The following is a 16,906-nucleotide window of genomic DNA, read 5'->3' on the forward strand; positions in this document are numbered from 1 at the left end:
CACCCTGGCAAGGACATGCTGGCCTGGCACCTTGGGTCCCAAGGGGGCTTGGGAAGGGAGATCCAGTGATCATTTGCCCCTCTGCTGCTGCAGGCTGCAAAAGGAGGGTCCCTTAAAGTTCATGGGAGTTGAGTGGGCTCAAGCTGGGGGCAAGGGGTTAATCTCACCACTCACCTCTGGGATAGGGGTGTCATAGCTGGACTGCCTATTCTAGCCCTGGCAGACCTGAAGATCACCCCTGGCATGGGGATTTCAGGCAACCTGAAATTTCTGCTTTCTTGCCCGTTAGCTGTGTAAATTCTGAACTGGCCTGGTCACTTTAACTTCCATGCCCCCTGCTCACCTGGTAGGATTTTAAATCATTGCAGCACTCCATTCTGCAGCAGAGATTTTAGAAGCTAAAATTTGAGCAGTTTGAAGTCCTCTGACAGTGAGGAGATGTCATTTTCACCTGGTGGTGGGGGTTCCAGTCTTCCCAGCTGTACATTCAGCCTCAATATATGCACACAACTTTGATTTGGAGTTTCTGAGGCTTCCTAGCAAGCTGAAACCTTTGAAGCCATCTCTATTCAATGGAAAGTCTAAATCTGTCACTGTCAAAGTTCAGTACAGTGAGAGAGGCCTCCATTGACAGCTTATTGACCTTTCTCTCATGCCTGAATGCATCTCAGATGCCTCCACTGATCCTAACCACAGTGTCGCTGAGGAGTGCTATGAGGGGTGCTATGAGGGAGGCTGAGTGGGGGATCTGGGGGGGGTGGTGGGGGGTGTGGTGGCCTGAGTGTGGGGGAGGTCTGAGAGGAGCTGAGTGGGCAGTATGAGGGAAGAGGGAGTCAGTGCAAAGGAATCTGAGGGAGGAGGGGCACTCGGGGATCTGGCGGGGGGGAGGACGAGGCTGAGTGGAGGGTCTGGGGGGGGGGGAGGTGGCGGGGGGCCAGGTCACCCTCATGCCAGCATGGTGTGGGGAGGATTAACCTGTTATTTGTGGTGGTGAAAGGATGTGCCTTTTTGTTAAGGGGTTGGTGGTATACCCCTTGCCGGTTGGGGGGGGGTGGGGGAGGAGATGGCGTAGGGCTGATTCTGACCTTTAAAAATGGCGCTCAGATATCTGAAAAATCAATCTGATGAGAGGGTTCCCTGAGATGACTCGTTAGCTTCTTTCAGGTGGGTGAATCCCACTTGACAAACGCTCCCAGCACCAGCGGAAAACTCAACTGTTTTCGACTGACAAAGAGAATGAGGAGCACAAGGAGGAAGAGATAAGCTCAACACCCCTTACTGCCTGCGAAGAGCTCACATGTGTTCCCAGTAATTGTAAATCCAATTCGCCCAATAACCAACCTTAACCTCTGTGTGTATCTGACCATCACAGTCTCCTTTGTCTTAATAGAAAAATCAAAGGCACCAAGTTTATAAATAAAACCACACTATCAAGGTACAATAGTTAGTTCATTCTTCTTGTACATTTCTTTAGGGTCTGTCATCTAGGCTGCCTCTGCCTTCTCTAGAGTTCTTGCACAGTGTTACCCTGCGGCTGTAGCGTGGCTGCTGATTTTGATTGGCAGAGTCTGAGACAGCCTTGCGAGATGGCCATGAGCAGTTCTAGGCTGGAAAGATCCAACTTTGTACTGCATCTTCTTAGCAGCCTGTACCAGCCTGTCATCCTGTTTGCTCACTAATCCACAGCCATGGTGAGATTGCCTTTCTACCTCCAGTTAGTGCCTGTTGCCTCTACTCATTCGAATTTGAAGAAACTTTTACTGACCCTCACTTATACAGGATTATTGAATACCTTGCAGCACAGCATCCAGATCCTCAGGCCTTGAATCCAGCTACTGATCTCTATGTTATTTTCTCCCACTGCCTTTTCATATTGTGTCTGGATGTTCTTCTTATCTCCAGAGGACAAAGAACCTCTCTGCTCATTTCCATCTCCACCACGCAGGCTCCAGTGCAGAGTTTATTAATCTAGGAACCCACACTCTCCTATACAGTCTCATTCCTCACTTTGAAGTAGGGAAGATTCTCTTTGAACTATGACTCCCAAGATCCTGCTCATGTCACAGTGCTCAAAGAGGTATTTGTGAGTTTTAAGCAGACAAGACCGCTTACAATATTGGCCACTTACTGATGTTGTCCAGTGAATGGACAGTGCCCTTGGTGTTGACTCCATACAGAGATCATTCAATAATAATTGTATATCTCAATCCTTGTGCCTGTTTTCAGTGCTGGTCAACTTCATTCCCAGAATCTCCCACGAGAAACGTTTCATTAGAAGTAAAGTCTTCTTCCGCCTTTGTTAGGTGGTTTGTTTTCCCTGAATACCCTAACTAATATAAATCAGAGACTATTATACGTTCAGGAAAGGGATCAATTAAAGTGAAGTCTTTCTTGGATTTTAAACCCTCTTTTTTATTTAATCCTTTCTTGCCTGCTTTCGCTGGGCGGTTAGCTCAGTTTATGTTGCATTGTTTCATTTAAATCGGCCGTTTTAGAACATTTTGTCACAGCAATGAAAATGGGTCTCCGCTCAATCACGACATTTGCAGAGATTCACTCTCTCTTCCTTCAGAAATGCCAATTAGTTTGTCTTTCAAGATGGTGTCTGAAAGGTTTTCTTTTGGTTGACAGTTTTGTACCTTTTTGTTCCTAGGATTACCAATTGCCTGGATTTGTTGTAACGGTGAGAGGGGATTGTGGAGGGAGTTACACTTGCAGACTGCCCTCTGACGGATTTTAACAATCGATGCTGTTAGCAGAATAGCATCAACTTTTAACAGAAAAAGTACTCATTGCTCTGTCATGTGATTTTGCAGCTGTCAAAGGACTCCTCTGCCTGCTGCAATAAGAACATTCAGAGGGATTTTGGCAGGGGGTGGTGTGGTGGATGGGGAAGGGTTCATGATTTGTAAATGTATGTTATTTAAAGAATAACAATTCTGATGGAGACCTGGGATTTGATGACCTATTCAAACACTTTGGGACGAAATGTTGTCCAATGATGGGAGACTGAGTTAATTGGGTCTATATTCCCAGGAGTGAGAGATGAAAAGTAATCTCATTGAAGCATACAAGACTCTGGAGGAGCATGACAGGGTAGACAGGGATCTGGAATTTGAGGCACTGTCTAGGATCAGGGGTTGATCATTTAGCACTGAGATAAGGAGACAGTTCTTTACTCAGTGTTGTGAACCTTTGGGCTTCTCTATCTTAGATGGTTAGAGAATCACAGAATTGTTACAGTATAGAAGAGAACCATTCAGCCCATTGCGTCTGTGCTGGTTCTCTGAAGGAACAATTCCCCGAGTGCCAGTCTCTCGCCTTACCCCTGTAACCCTGCACATTGTTCCCTTGAATTCCCCTTTGAATGATTCAATTGATCCTAACCCACTACACGGCCATGCAGCGTATTTCAGATCTGGGCCATTCCAGTTCTGAACTATTCTGGATCCAAACCATTCTAGATCCGAACCATCCTAACCAAAACATTTTTCCTTATGTTGCCACTGCTTTTTTTTGTCAATCGCATTAAGTCTGTGCTCCTTGGTTTCGATCCTTGCATCTCAGAGTGCCAGGGACCCTGGTTAAAGTCTGGTCTTTGGTCACTGTCTATGTGGTATTTGTACATTCCCCCTGTGTCTGCGTGAGTTTCCTCTGCGTGCTCCAGTTTTTCCCAAAGATGTGCTGGTTAGGTTGATTGGCCATGCTAAATTATTCCTACTGTCGGGGGATTAGCAGAGTAAATATGTGGGGTTATGAGAATAGAGCCTGGGTGGGATTGTGGCCGATACAGACTCAATGGGCTGAATGGCCTGCTTCTGCACTGTAGGGATTCTATGAAATGACACGAGAGTTGACAAAGGAACTGGAGCTGAACAAGTAAAGAAACAAAAGGTGTGTCTCGGGGTGGGAGGGAATGCAAAAATGAACAGTTGCCTCCCAAAAGCAGAAGCGAAAAAGAATAAATCCTGAACCAAAAAAAGAAACAAAATGAGGGCAGAGATTATTCAGTGTGATCGATGATCTCAATGCTGTGCCAGGAAGACTGCAAAGTGCCCAATCAAAAGATGTGCAGTTTCTCAAGGTTATGTTGAGCCTGACCTACTGAGCATTTCCAGCATTTTCTGCTTTTGTTTGCAGCATTCACAGTATTTTAAGAACATAAGAACATAAGAAATAGGAGCAGGAGTAGGCCATCTGGCCCTTCGAGCCTGCCCCGCCATTCAATAAGATCATGGCTGATCTGTCGTGGCTCAGTTCCACTTTCCCGCCCTCTCCCCATAACCCTTAATCCCCTCTCTTATCAAGAACCCATCAACCCGCTTCTTAAAAATATTTAGCGAGGCAGCCTCCACCACTTCAACGGGCAGAGAATTCCAGAGATTCACCACCCTTTGAGTGAAGAAGTTCCTCCTCAACTCCGTTCTGAACCGCCCCCCAGTTATTCAGTTCTAATTTATTAAATTTTGGCTGGAGGGGATGCTGGGACATCTGTGTTCATTGCTCAGCCCTAGATATCATGAGAAGGCATGGATGGCAATAGTGGAACGGCAATAATCAGGGATTTTAACCTGCATGTTGATTGGTTGACTCAAGTGGGACGCCGTGGACTTGAGGAAGAGTTCCTAGAATGTTGTTGGCATAGTTTCCTTGAACAGTATGTTACAGAATGTACGAGGGAGTGAGCTATCTTGGATCTGGTCCTGTGTAATGAGAAAGGTAGAATTAATGATCTTCTTGTGAGGGATCCTCTTGGGATGAGTGATCACAGTATAGTTGAATTTCTAATACAGATGGAGGGTGAGAAAGTAGGGTCCCAAACCAGTGTCCTCTACTTGAACAAAGGAAGTATGATAGGATGAGGGTGGAATTGGCTAATGTAGATTGGGAGCGCAGACTGGTTGGTAGGACGGCTGAGGAACAGTGGAGGATTTTTAAGGAAATTTTTCTCAGTACTCAGCAAAAGTATATTTCGGTGATAAAGAAGGAATGTAAGAAAAGGGATAACCAGCCGTAGATAACGAAGGAAATGAAGGAGAGTATTAAATTAAAAACTGATGAGTACAGAGTGGCCAAAACTAGTGGGGAACTAGAAGATTGGGAAAGCTTTGAAAAACAACAAATGACTAAGAAAGCGATAAAGGAAAGATAGATTATGAAACTAAACCAGCGCAAAATATAAAAACTGATGGTAAAAGTTTTTACAAATATAGAAAAAGGAAAAGAGTGGCTAAAGTAATTGTTGGACCCTTAGAAGATGAGAAGGGGGATTTAATAATGGGAAATGAGGAAATGGCCGAGGCCTTAAACAAGTTTTTTGTGTCGGTCTTCACGGTAGAGGATACAAATAGCTTACTGAACATTAATGGTTGTGGGACTGTAGGGGGTGAGACCCTTAAAACAATTACTATTACTAAAGAGGTAGTGCTTGGTAGACTAATGGGACTAAAGGTAGACAAGTCCCCGGGACTGGATGGAATGCATCCCAGGGTACTGAAAGAAATGGCAGAAGTAATAGCAGATGCGTTAGTGATAATTGATTAAAATTTGCTGGACTCTGGGGAAGTGCCAGCGGATTGGAAAACAGCTACTGTTATGTCGCTGTTTAAAAAAGGAAGTAGACAAAAGGCAGGTAACTACAGCCGGTTAGCTTAGTGTCTGTAGTTGGGAAAATGCTGGAATCCATCATTAAAGAAGAAATAGCAGGACACCTGGAAAGGAATGGATCGATCAAGCAGACGCAGCATGGATTCATGAAGGGAAAGTCGTGTTTGACAAATTTACTGGATTTTTATGAAGATGTAATGAGTGCGGTTGACAGCGGGGAACTGGTGGATGTGATGTTTTTAGATTTCCAGAAGGTGTTCGATAAGGTGTCTCACAAAAGGTTGCAGCGGAAGATTAAGGTACACGGAGTTGGGGGTAAAGTGTTAGTGTGGATTGAGGATTGGCTATCTGACAGGATGTGGGTATGCCGGCGTTGGACTGGCGTAAACACAGTAAAAAGTCTGACAACACCAGGTTTTAGTCCAACCTATTTATTTGATAATATACTCGCAAGCTTTCGAGGGGTTACCCTCTTCGTCAGGTGAATGGAGAGTTCTGGCCTCAGACAGAGCATATAAAGCACAGACAGTTTAGAGATTACTGATTAAAATGCGAATCCCCACACCCAACCTGCTGTTCAAGACCTGAAGTGGCTGATAATGTGAGTGGTAGGAGCACTGATCACAGTTTAAAGAGATGTGTATTGTCTCCAGACAGTACAGTAAGTGAGGTTTTGCAAACCCAGGCAAGTCACGGGGGTTACAGATAGTGCGACATGAACCCAAGATCCCTGTTGAGACCGTCCTCATGTGTGCGGAACTTGGCTATCAGTCTCTGCTCAGCGACTCTGCGCTGTCGTGTGTTGTGAAGGCCGCCTTGGAGAATGCTTACCCGAAGGTCAGAGGCTGAATGCCCGTGACCACTGAAGTGTTCGCCAACAGGAAGGGAACAGTCTTGCCTGGCAAGACTGTTCCCTTCCTGTTGGCGAACACTTCAGTGGTCACGGGCATTCAGCCTCTGACCTTCGGGTAAGCATTCTCCAAGGCGGCCTTCACAACACACGACAGCGCAGAGTCGCTGAGCAGAGACTGATAGCCAAGTTCCGCACACATGAGGACGGTCTCAACAGGGATCTTGGGTTCATGTCGCACTATCTGTAACCCCCGTGACTTGCCTGGGTTTGCAAAACCTCACTTACTGTACTGTCTGGAGACAATACACATCTCTTTAAACTGTGATCAGTGCTCCTACCACTCACATTATCAGCCACTTCAGGTCTTGAACAGCAGGTTGGGTGTGGGGATTCGCATTTTAATCAGTAATCTCTAAACTGTCTGTGCTTTATATGCTCTGTCTGAGGCCAGAACTCTCCATTCACCTGACGAAGAGGGTAACCCCTCGAAAGCTTGCGAGTATATTATCAAATAAATAGGTTGGACTAAAACCTGGTGTTGTCAGACTTTTTACTGTATCTGACAGGAAACAGAGAGTTGGAATAAATGGGTGCTTTTCTGGTTGGCAGTTGCTGACCAGTGACATGCCACAGGGATCGGTGCTGGGGCCTCAACTATTTACCATTTACATAGACGATCTGGAGGAGGGGCCTGAGTGTAGGGTAACAAAATTTGCTGATGACACGAAGATGAGTGGAAAAGCGAATTGCGTGGAGGACGCGGAAAGCCTGCAGAGAGATCTGGATAGGCTGAGTGAGTGGGCGAGGATCTGGCAGATGGAGTATAACGTTGGCAAATGTGAGGTTATCCAATTTGGAAGGAATAATGGACTATTATTTAAATGGTGAAAAATTACAACATGCTACTGTGCAGAGGGACCTGGGGGTCCTTGTGCATGAATCGCAAAAACCCAGTCTGCAGGTGCAGCAGGTGATCAAGAAGGTGAATGGGATGCTGGCCTTTATAGCGAGGGGGATAGAATATAAAAGCAGGGAGGTCTTGCTGCAACTGTACAGGGCACTGGTGAGGCCGCAACTGGAGTACTGTGTGCAATTTTGGTCCCCCTATTTGCGAAAGGATATATTGGCCTTGGAGGGAGTACAGAGAAGGTTCACCAGGCTGATACCGGAGATGAGGGGGTTAGCTTATGAGGAGAGATTGAGCAGATTGGGCCTGTACTCGTTGGAGTTTAGAAGGCTGAGGTGTGATCTTTTAGAGACATATAAGATAATGAAGGGGCTAGATAGGGTAGAGGTAGAGAGATTCTTTCCACTTAGAAAGGAAACCAGAACTAGAGGGCACAGCCTCAAAATAAGGGGGAGTCACTTTAGAACAGAGTTGAGGAGGAACTTCTTCTCTCAGAGGGTAGTGAATCTCTGGAATTCTCTGCCCATTGAAGTGGTGGAGGCTACCTCTTTGAATATGTTTAAGTCACAGGGAGACAGATTTCTGATCAATAAGGGAATTAAGGGTTATGGGGAGCAGGCGGGTAAGTGGAACTTGAACCACTTTCAGATCAGCCATGATCCTGTTGAATGGTGGGGCAGGCTCACGGGGCTAGGTGGCTTACTCCTGCTCCTATTTCTTACGTTCTTATGGAAAGCTGCAGTCTATCTGGCATTGCTACTTGTTCAATAGGATTGTTTAGAATATTCCAGAATAATGACTTAGTGATGCTGAAGCCATATCATGAGAGCTTCTGAGGCAATGGGGTTCTCTAGACATGTCTACACTGACATATATTTTTCCCTGAGAGACGGAGATGCTATTGAAGTTATATGTCAAAGAGTCCCCTCCCCCCGTCTCGGTAACCAGAGCTGCCATCATCAAAGTTTGCTTCTTATGTTATATGGGCTGGAATAGCCCAGCCAGCTAAGTTGGGAGTGAGGAGGGGTGGTTTGAGAGAGGGGGTATTTCTGTTGGTGATGAACTTGAACCTTGGAGAAACCTCTTGCAGATACTGACACCACATCACTGTCCCCTGACTTCTAGAACAGCTGCCCAATGCTGTGACGATTGTTCCCAATACTGATCAGTTACAGAAGTAGTGGCTGCGATTCTGCCATCTGAGCCTGTCACTTTTCTGGCGGGTCTGGCCAGAAGACACACATCTGCGGCCTTGAACAGGGATATGCACATGTGCCGGGAATGCACGCGCATCTCCCAGAGCTGGCAAATAGTCAGATCCTGATCGAATCTCCCACCCTGCCAGGAGCACTTCATTCCGGCTGGGTTCAGACTAGCTCTTCATGTTCATGCAGTGGGGGATGGTGCCCCTGGGCATGGGCACCCTGGTAGTGCCAGCCAGTAACCCAGTAAGGGGCAAAGCGCCCAAGCCCAGCGGGGACCTTGGTACTGCCCATTGGGCAGTGCCAAGGGATGGGGCCTATTGTGGGCAGGGCCTCGGTCGATTGGGGCGGGGCGGAGGAACCCACTGCCACTCTGTGTTGGATCAGTCTAGAATGGAGGGAGGGCAGTGATTGAGGTGAGGAGGAGGCGTGGGGGGCCTGCCTCTGGGGAGGATCAGTGAGGGAAAGTGTGCCGGGGTGAAGGGCTGGAGGATGGGGCCTGGGCATCGGGGTGCTCCGGGATCGCAGACACGGTTTCATTAAGGGGAAGTCGTGTCTGACAAATTTACTAGAGTTCTATGAGGATGTGTCTAGGGCGGTGGATAGAGGAGAGCCGGTGGATGCGGTCTTTCTGGATTTTCAGAAGGCGTTTGACAAGGTGCCTCACAAGAGGTTATTGCAGAAGGTAAGGGGGCATGGAGTTGGGGGTAGGTGTTAGCGTGGATAGAGGATTGGTTGTCAAATAGGAGGCAGAGAGTGGGGGTCAATGGGTGCTATTCGGATTGGCGGATGGTGACTAGTGGAGTGCCCCAGGGTTTGGTGCTGGGGCCTCAGCTATTTACCATTTATATAGATGATCTGGAGGAGGGAACCGAGTGTATGGCGTCGAAGTTTGCTGATGACACCAAGATTGGGGGAACGGCAAATTGTGCGGAGGGTGTGGAGAGTCTGCAGAAGGATCTAGATAGGCTGGGCGAATGGGCCAGGAACTGGCAAATGGAATTTAATGTTGGCAAGTGCGAGGTGGTCCACTTTGGTAGGAATAATGGTAGGAAGGACTATTACTTACGTGGAGAAAAACTGCAGCAGGCGGCGGTGCAGAGGGACCTCGGGGTCCTTGTGCATGAGTCGCAAAAACCCAGCTTGCAGGTGCAGCAGGTGATCAGGAAGGCGAATGGGATGCTGGCCTTCATAGCGAGGGGGATTGAATATAAAAGTAGGGAGGTCTTGCTGCAGCTGTATAGTGCATTGGTGAGGCCGCAGCTGGAGTACTGTGTGCAGTTTTGGGCACCGTACTTACGCAAGGATATTTTGGCCTTGGAGGGAGTGCAGAGGAGGTTTACTAGGCTGATGCCGGAGTTGAGGGGGTTGAGTTATGAGGAGAGGCTGAATAAACTAGGCTTGTACTCGTTAGAGTTTAGAAGAATGAGGGGAGATCTCATTGAGACGTATGAGATGATGAATGGGATGGATAAGATAGAGATGGAGAGACTCTTCCCGCTCAGAAAGGATAGTAGGACTAGGGGGCACAGCCTCAAGATAAAGGGGGGGTGGTTTAGAACGGAGTTGAGGAGGAACTTCTTCACTCAAAGGGTGGTGAATCTCTGGAATTCTCTGCCCGTTGAAGTGGTGGAGGCTGCCTCGCTAAATATTTTTAAGATGCGGGTTGATGGGTTTTTGATAAGAGAAGGGATTAAGGGTTATGGGGAGAGTGCGGGAAAGTGGAACTGAGCCACGACAGATCAGCCATGATCTTATTGAATGGCGGGGCAGGCTCGAAGGGCCAGATGGCCTACTCCTGCTCCTATTTCTTATGTTCTTATGATCGTGGGGGTGGGGTCAGGGCTGGCCTAGGGATTATTATGAGGATCGTGATCAGGCTGTGGGGAGGTGGGCTGGAGGGGTAGCACTGCGGGGGTTCCGGCCTGGCCAGCGATCAGGGAGACTGACAGATCAGGGCCACTGTGCATGTACTGTCAGATCCCGGTGCAATAGGCCCTGCCCTGTCCTGCCCCGTGGCTTTTAATGACATTCACGACTTGCATTGCACAGAGTGGGAGATTCAGGTGAGAAGCTCAGCTGTCGGAATAGTTGGGATTTAGAACAGTTTTCCCGCCAATTCAGCACTTTTGAGAGAATCTCCCCAATTTATTCATTAAACAATAATGCCACTGGGGACACCACTCATCTCCCCTCTCCCCATCCCATTCCCCAGGGTTTCCGCACTGACACAAATTTGAAGTTCCATGCTCCAGCATTAACGAGGTGCATCTTTTCTGTTTCTCATCATTTTCCAACTTTCCATCCTCCATTTGTAGCTCAGATTTGCATGATCCTTCAGATTTATCACTCCCTTTCAAATACTGCCAATAACTGCCTGAAAAATTCTCTTCGAGCCACAGTGTGAAGCAAGATAGCAGAGAGCTCTTTTACATAATGTCTCAGAAAGCTCAGGTACTCACTAGTTAATGGTCTGGAGAATGACAAGACTCTAAGTTAACCCTAAGGTTTGCATGTTTGCTGAGGGTTGTTCACACATCATGGACACTCTGCCCCAAATCACTAGCTTGCCATCCAATTTAAATATGTTGAGCTCCTTTTTCATTTTGCTTTATGGTTTCTGTGTGATCTTCAAATGATCATGTAGGTACAATTAAGTAATTAATCCCTGTCTCAAAAAGGAATTAGCCATCAGCCTAACTGCTCAGTAATCATTATGGAAAATATTGCCAGTTGGATCTGATTAACCAACATCACAAAAAGCTATCCGGTCATGATCATGCCTTATTTTTGTGGAACCTTGCTCTGCACATTTCCTACCTTACAGCCAATGAAGTGCTTTTAAAAATGTGGTCTCTGTTCTGAAGTGCTGCAAGTCATCAGGTATTGTCGACAGCTTTCTTTCCTCGCAGTTCTGGTTAGTTCTGAGATGGTTTAAATGTTCCAACCTATCTTTTAGTAATTACTCAGGACTGACTAACTCGTTGGGACATCTATGAGCACAGTAGCTACTCTGCTGCTGATGCCTATATTCCAAAGTTTATATGCCTATGGGATAGAGCACATTTGCTGTTGATTCTCAAAGTGGCCTTGAAAGCATTGTCACATATCTGGAACATATTCTTGCTGGTTAGTGGTGTTATTTCCTCAGCTTTGTAGGCTAGAGGCTGGAAGGAGTGTAATCTCCTCCTCCACTCACCTGATGAAGGAGTAGTACTCTGAAAGCTCGTGATTCCAAATAAACCTGTTAGACTTAAACCTGGTGTTGTGATACTTGTTATTGTCTCCTCCGATTCACCATTGTCTGTATTTGTGGAATATTGCTGTAAACCACAAGATGATTCTGTCAACACTGAGGTCTGGCTACAGTTCCGGGCCAATCATGTGAGGGAAGGAATGGATTTTGGAATTATTTTTTGGGGAAATGGGCATTGCTGTCAAAGCCCAGCATCTGTTTCTCAGCGTGAGTTGCTCTTGAGGTGAAGGTGCTGCCATCCTGAATGGCTGTAACCCATGTGGTGAATGAACAGACAGAATCCAAGTGGAAAACATAAATGACAGCCTGTGTCTTCACTTTGCCTAATATCTATAGGCTCTTTTATGTACATTAAATAGATTTATGTTAAATGGCAGGCATTATGTTGAAACATGTTGACTGTGTGTCTGTACAGGAATTTGCTGCTGGAGGGACAGATTTCTGATAGGCTTTGTTCACATTCCTATGTATTGCTCCTTTTAATATCTATTGTGAAAACTCCTCGGTTACTATAAACATCTTCTTGTGGCATTGATAGTATAGCAATGTGGAACTGGAAAACAACATTGCCCACAGTATGATATGGATAGTCACGTGGCTCCGTTTTCTTACGCATTAATGATGTTATTTCCTCAGCATTGATAAGCCAGGGACTTGAAGGATTTACTCCTATTCACTTTTGTCAGTGTTTGTAGAATATTGCTGTCAACCACAGGCTGATTGTGTCAACACTGTCTTGCTACAGTTTCCTGCCAAAACAGGAAAGAACATTGAGAAAATGGTACTGAAATGTCATCCTTAAAGTAAAACAACATTTAAAGATGTATTTGCCTGAGCTGAAAAACAACCGTTTTTCCTACTAGATCAACTTGAGGTGATACAAGGGCCAAATCAGGTGCAGAACTGGGCCTTCAGTGAAAAAGATGTTCAAGATACATGATAACTTGAGGATTGGATAAAAAGACACAAGTGAATCCACTCCTGTACCGAGTAGGTCCAGTAGACAATGACATGGTGTTAAAGTAGAAGGTCAGCCATCACCTCATTGAATTGCAGAACAATTTTGAAGGGCTGAATGGCCTGCTCCTGTTCCTACTTCTTACGTTCTTATTATGAGGCACAGAATGAATGAATCTTCAGTTAAATTTGACGATGTTCTGAAATCTTTTGATACCTTCTTTAACTTAAGAACAACATTTTAGAGTGAGCAAAGTTCAACAAGCAAGCCTAACAGACTGGAGAACCCGTTGAATCTTTTACAAAAGAATTATACATATTGGTGGAAGGCTGTAACTACAGAAACGTTAAGTCAGAGCTCACATGAGATTGAATAGGAGACTGAGTGGTTGATGATCCTCTCCAAATGTGATCAGAGCGAGATCAAGCCGTTAGGTTTTCTGAATTTATAAAGTCAGAGACTTGAGAGGCATGGCAAAGTGGAGTAGCACATAGAGAAAGATTGTATTGTAAATATGTTACAATTGAGGGAGGTGTAGTATAAGGGTGTTCGGCGTACCAAGGTTTAATGTGGGACTGGAGAGCAGTACCGCCCACATTAGATACGGACATACGTATGATAGTAGTTAGGAGACAGAGTTGTATGGAGAGAGTTAAAGAATGTCAGCATGAAGCTAGCTTCTAGTTTGGGTGATAATTTGTGCATATGTGAATAGCCATGTCTTACCAACAAACATGACTGTTCAACATTTGAAATCTCTGAACCGCTTGGTAAGAGCTACTGAACGACCACTTTTGACAGCATTCACTATTGCCCCTTTCCTTCTCCTACATAAATCGAAGCTAATCAGAAGAAGAATTATAGGGAAATTAGGAGAGCATGAGGACTAATCATGTAGAATTAAACAACATGGTTTATTTGGAAGGAGAACTCACCACATTCCTGTGGGTTGAATGGCCCTTTTCAGCACTGGCTGATCACATTTTCAACACATTGACTACTCTCCACTTCTACATTCCCAAAAGCTGTGGCTGAGCTGTAGTGAGGTTTAAAGTAACACTGTCTTTCTGCTATTTCAGTCAACTATTTATTCCACCATGTTCCTGGCAGTGAGTGTCAGTATGACTAATTCAGCAGTGAGGAAGAGGCAGCATGAGTTCATACAGTTCCTTGTAACTCATTTGGGCATCCAGATGTATAGCAGAGAGGAGCCCAATGGTCTCTAACAGCTGTTGTCTGCTTTGCTGCCCAACTATCATTCGGTAACCTTCAATCCCTTAAAGATGTTGTGAACTTCCTCCTCTGAATGTTGTCAAATTTCCTGTTCAGCCAGCTGCATTGAGTTTCCTTCCATACCTTGTCTTCTGAGTAAAAACATTTGATTTAAGCTTTCATATCTTGAATCTATAGCCCTGGTTTGAAAGTTTCTCTGTATCTCCAAATGACATTTCTCTTTCCTTCTGCTTTAGTTATGTCAGCACCACAGACCAACATCCTCATTCCACCAACACTTACATGGTCAGTGCTTCCCCAATTGTCCTTGTTTCAACAGGGAAATCCAAAGATCTTGATTGTTCTTCATTCTCAACATCTGAGACCTGGTATAAATCTTTGTCCTTTTTGAAGTTCAGGATTCTGAAGTGGACACTACTCTCCAGATGTAGCATCGAAAACTGTTCTGAGTCTATCCAGAGAATTGCAAGCTTCGTCCAAAGGACCCAATTCCAGTATCACATGAGCATTAGTCTGTGCTGTATTAAACCGGTTTGAAGGGTCTTGTTTAAAGGAATAGTTTGACTAGGACAGCTCCAATATTTGTTAAGGTTTATACATTATTGTAGTTGTTTTCATGTTGTTTGTAATTAATAGAAGTTATCGCTAATATTCTCACTATACATTTTAACTATATTCTTAAATAAACTTTTGTTTGATAAAAGCTCCCTAGTGGTCATTTGATTCATGTGGGAAGTGGAACCTATCATGCTTACCCTAGTCAAATTCAAGATGCAAAAATTATGATCCAGGTGGGCTCTGTAAAATACTTTGGAGTTTCTGACTTGCACCATAAACACTGTCCGCTCCAAGATCTGCCTCCATCCTAGTTGCTGCATAATGAATGAGCTAAAAAACAGAAGATTCTGTGTGTTCCTCTGCCCCGCTGCCCAGCCAGAATCACGCCTATTTTCTCAGTCTCCACCAGATAGGGTGCGATTTTCTAGCCCATGCTGCCAGTGGAATCTTCTGGTGCCACCAAAGGTGCTGGTGGAGGGTTCCCTGGCGGTGAAACAGTTGTGCTACATAAAACACCATAGACCTCAACAGGACCAGAAGATCCCATCGGCGCCCAATGGCAGCCTGCTTCCAGAAAACACACCGTGGTGGAGGGAATCCCCCCATTAATCTGCAGGATGGAAATTTCTGTCCATGGGGTGGGACATGTTACATTGAGTGTTTTCAGTAAAAGCGACTGAGTAGTTTGCAATCTCACAAACTGGATGTTTTGATTTTCTTCACACATGACCAAAACAAGCCAGATTAGCTGTTGGCATGGTAACAGGAGCAGTCCAGTGTATGTTTTTGTTTAAAAACAGGCCTTCAGTTTGACTCTGTTACAGTTCAGGAGCTGGAGTATTTGTTCAGCTGAGTTTGTCCATGGTGATGTTCCCTCAATCCCTGAGGGAGGTGCCTGACTCCATTCTGCACAGCAGCCAGTCTCTGCAGTGTAATAGGTCAGAGATTGAGCCCTGTGTGCATTACTTCACTGCCACAGATAATAATACACTCACACCCTTTATCTGATGATGTTTGTTACTGGGGCCAAGGCCTTAAGGCACTGGTAACCAAGAGAAGTAAAATGGACCCAAATATTGCATTTAAACTCAAATGCTGTTAGATTGGATAACATGGAGAGTATAAAAGTTTGAATTTAGGCTGAAGGAGTATATCTGAGTAGCAGGAGATTTCAAAGTTTACGGGAAGCTTAGCTGAGTGGTAGCATGACCAACTGATCAAGGTGGGAGGTCCACGGACCGGGTCCTAGGATCTGAAAGGGTTGCTGGTAAGAAGGTGGGAAGCAGTGATCCAAAATCTGGGGTACAGCTCAGGAGACACAACTGGAGAAAATTGTGCCAAGTTCAAGTGGAGTGATATTTGAAAATTTCAGGATTGTGGATGAGCCAGGAAACATAGGAACATAAGAAATAGGAGCAGCAGTAGGCCATTCCACCTGTCAAACATTCTTCATCATTCAATGTGATCATGGCTGATCATTTACTACTTACATCATTTCTCCAGATTCCAGATCCTCTGATTCCCTTAGCATCCAGAAATCTTCTGGTTTCTGTCTTGAACATGCTCAATAGCTGAATGGTGAGACCTTGTGAAGATAGGGACACAGAGGGCAAAGTTCTGAATTAACTATTGTTTGGTGGGGGTGAGTGTGGGGGGGGGAGGAGGTAACATTTCTTATTGACATTTTCTTGTGCATATTGTAAGGCAACACCATTTTACAACAGTGTAACAGGAACTAGTGAATTGCTGTGAGCTTTGGCGTGATGGACAAGTTCTTCAGCAGGAAAAGGGGGTCTATCTGGGGAAGGTGTCTACCGTGAGCTTTGGGTTTCAAGAGGAAAAGGCTTTTCTGGTATGAGTTGGAATAGATATGTGAAAGCCGAGTCTACAGCAGCCTCTTTTGGGGAGAGGGGATAAAAGAGAGAGTGGACTGGCTTTCCTCCTGGCTATTTCCAATGAGTCCCTGGTTCCTGTTTTACAGAAATGCCATGGTTAAATGTTCAGAAAAACAAACATCAATTATCCAGCTGTTGTCATTCTGATCTCTGGAGTTAATATATTGTGGTGGTATTGGTGATATCTAGGGCTTGCTGCATTTTTATGAGCCACAAGGAGATCTGGGCTTCTTTGGCTGTCATCTGTTAAAGGGACTTGTAGTGGCAGGGGATCTGTGGCTAAGTATGTAATGAGCCGGCTTCGATGAATCGCTGAATTATAAAATAACCCCCTGAGTGGAAGGAAGCAGGGCAAGATTGTCTTGAATTATTGACACCTTAATGCTGCAGCACTTGTCAAAATTAAATATTCATTACAAACACCAATTACAAGATAC

The 16,906-nt window shown here is 45.3% G+C and overlaps 1 protein-coding gene across 1 annotated transcript in view; it reads left to right on the top strand.

The window, feature by feature from the left end:
• LOC145344475 (tumor protein p53-inducible protein 11-like) overlaps window positions 1–16,906 on the top strand; it is a 134,860-nt gene that overhangs the window by 37,624 nt on the left and 80,330 nt on the right. The window lies entirely within an intron of this gene.

This window comes from Carcharhinus amblyrhynchos, chromosome 6, assembly GCF_965287045.1.
Source record: "Carcharhinus amblyrhynchos chromosome 6, sCarAmb.v2.hapA, whole genome shotgun sequence".
Taxonomy (NCBI): domain Eukaryota; kingdom Metazoa; phylum Chordata; class Chondrichthyes; order Carcharhiniformes; family Carcharhinidae; genus Carcharhinus; species Carcharhinus amblyrhynchos.